Below are 3,017 nucleotides of genomic sequence, written 5' to 3' on the forward strand. Positions count from 1 at the left end.
TTTTTCCCCCAACACTACCCCCCGACTTCCGAGTTCCAGTTGGCTACCAGCTGGAGCGCGGGAAGTAGCTTTAGTTGGGCCGTTACGAATTCTGAAAATTTTTAATTTATTGCGCATTTTGAATTATCGGACGCTTCGAGATGCCTTTAATAGGCGGCGTCTCTTCTTTCCCGAAAATCCTCATTATTGGGACACCTTTTGCGAGGCGTCCTCGGCGCCGTGGGCTCATGATGGGGCCGCACGATCCGATGGGGCGCTTCGGCATTCGAAGCGTTAGCCCTAATTAAATGCGTCGTTCTGTCTTTTGAACCGATACGTGTGGTCATCTCAATGGGGTGCGGCTTTTCTTTCTGCCGATCGGGGCCGTTGGGGAGGTTTATATAAACTCTCCCCTGGCCCTCCGTCCCCTTCCTATTGCCTTCTGCTTCCAGCTTTTCACAGTCCGAAGTTCTTTTCTCCGGCATCTTTCTCAGGTCCCCCTTTTTCTTTTTAATCTCTCTCTCTCAATGGGTTCTCTTCCCAGTGAGGTTGTATCTACCATGAGCGTCCTGGAGGTCGAAATGACCGAAGAGTGGTTTAACCCGCCAGGCGTGCGGATCGGGTAACCGATCCTCCGGTAGGCCGGATTGGAGTGTACCTAGAGTCACTCTGGGCCGGTCTCCGATTTCCTCTTCACGGCTTCGTGAATGAGTTGCTGATGGTATGCCGGCTGGTTCCGGCGCAACTCGCTCCGAATGCCTGGAGGACAGTGATCGGTTTCCTGTCACTGTGCTTACTGCACGGGATTCCGACCTCTGTCAACGTTTTCCGGCGACTTTTTATTTTTAAGTCGAATCCGGGAGACGGTGAGTGGCTCTACATCGCCCTTCGGGCGGGTCGGCCACTCTTTCATGGTGCCCCCTCGTCCATTCATGACTGGAAGAAGAAATTCTTCTTCCTAGGTTCTGAACGGTCCTGGGGGTTTGACCCCAGGTGGGGGCCGGCCCAGCTCAGGCCCATCAACAAACCCCCCCAGCTTTCTCCACGTGAGCAGGGGATCATCGACACCATCCGCGGCCTCGGGGACGGCATTTTGCTGAACGGCCTCATATGTGAGGACGCTCTGGTGAACGTGGGCCTGAGCTCAGCACGTCCCCACGGTAAGGATAGTTACAGTCTCTTTTTATTTTCCTACTGTTCTAATGTTCTAATCCTGTTCGCTTTTGCAGATATCGCAAAGATGGTGACTAAAAGCGAAGTCCTCTATGCTCGCTTCCAGAAGAGGGCAGCCGAGCTCTCGGGCGAGCCCGCCGAGCCGAGGAAGAAGCAGAAGGTCTCGACGACCTCAGCGACCCCGGCGACAGCAGTGGCCGAGGCGGGTCCTTCTCGCCCCGCGCATTCCGAGGCGGGGCCTTCTCGCCCCGCGCACCCCGATGCTGGTCAGAGGGAGGGCGCGGATTCCAGGGGCTCGGGCTCCCGGGGAGCTTCAGCAGAGCTCCCATGCCCGGTGCCCCTGGCACAAGTTCCTGGTCGGCAGGACGCTCCAGTTGCCCGACCAGGGGAGGAGTCCTGCGGGTCCCATGCTTGCGCGCCCCGCCTCAGTCGTGCGGCAGTCGGATCGGCCGCTTGTCCGACCCCAGCCCCCTAGCTCCGAGCCGGGGAGCAGTCAGGGAGCCTCGGGGTCGGCTCCGCCGAGGCCAGCCGATGCTGGCCTTCCGGGCCCATCAGGCTCGGGGGAGCGAGTGCCTCTTGCACTCACCTGGTCGGTATTCGAGGGCAATTCAGCCCTCGAAAATCCTCGAGTGGCGCGCGAAGTATTTCGGGTCGCGCTGCTCCCGGCCGACCGGGCCACGATACAGTCCATGAGCTACAATGCCTTCATGGACGCTACCAGCTGCAACGCCGTCCGGATAAGTAAAATTTTTCATCTGTGTAATTTGTAAAAAATTTTTACTCGCAGCGCCTTATGTTTTTCTTTTCGTCTCTTTTACAGCACTTGCACGAGACGGAAATGCTGATGCACATAGTCCAAGACTACCGGGAGCGGGCCCGGAGGTGCCAGCGCGGTTACGAGGAGGCCCAGGCGAGGTACCTGGCCGCCGAGGCGAGGTACCAGGCCTCCGAGGCCGAACGTCAGGTGCTCCAAGAGAGAATTGGAGCATCCGAGGAAAGAATTCGAGCTCTGACCGCCGAGCTCGATGAAGAGAAGGGCGCGCACACACTAACAAGGTCCGAAGTGCGCGCCGCCGAGGCTCGTTTGGCCGCAGCCGAGCTGGAGTTGGCCTCCCGCGAGCAGGAGGTGGGGAATGCCCGCCTCCGACACTTAGAGCTCGAGCGGGAAATAAAAACCCTCGAGCGGAAGGCCACATACCACGAGGCTCGGGAGCTCGAGGCTCGGGAGCAAGCCCAGAACGCGGTGAGGCTCTTCCACGAGTCGGAGGAGTTTCACGACCTCCTAGCAGAGGAGGGCGTGAACGGACTAATTCAGGGCTTCCGAAATTTCCGCAACCAACTGCGGCGGCTTCTCCCGGATTTTGATGTAAACCTGCTTCAACCGGGAGTAGGGCTCGAGAGGCCGGAGGCGGAGGCAGAAACTCCGGGGGCCGACTAGGGAGGTCCGGCTGAGGCGACCGAAGCCGCCCCCGAAGCCGCCCCTGAGGCTACTCCCATTGCTGCCGAGGCTACTGAAGCCCCGACTGCTGAGCCTACCGCTCCCGATACTGCCGAAGCCGAAGTAGTCGAGCTCGAGCCTTGATGTAATTTTTGTTATTTTGTAAAGTTGGGATGGCCCCCCATACTTGTAAGGGCCAAGCCCGAATTTTTGTACTTAGCCTACGGGCTTTTTAAAATGAATATACTTTTTTGGAAACTCGTCTGTTGTAGTCCAAATTTTTCTGCTCGGATCCATTTTAGGTTCCGAGGATATGGGCTCTAGGGCCTCAGCTTTACCCGCCACAGGGTTTGGTTTTAGGTTTGGCTAGCCGAGCTCCATTGCTCGGTCCTTCGACCAGTGGTATAGCGACGCTTATGCTTATACC

The sequence above is a fragment of the Phoenix dactylifera genome, unplaced genomic scaffold, assembly GCF_009389715.1.
Source record: "Phoenix dactylifera cultivar Barhee BC4 unplaced genomic scaffold, palm_55x_up_171113_PBpolish2nd_filt_p 001530F, whole genome shotgun sequence".
Lineage (NCBI taxonomy): Eukaryota > Viridiplantae > Streptophyta > Magnoliopsida > Arecales > Arecaceae > Phoenix > Phoenix dactylifera.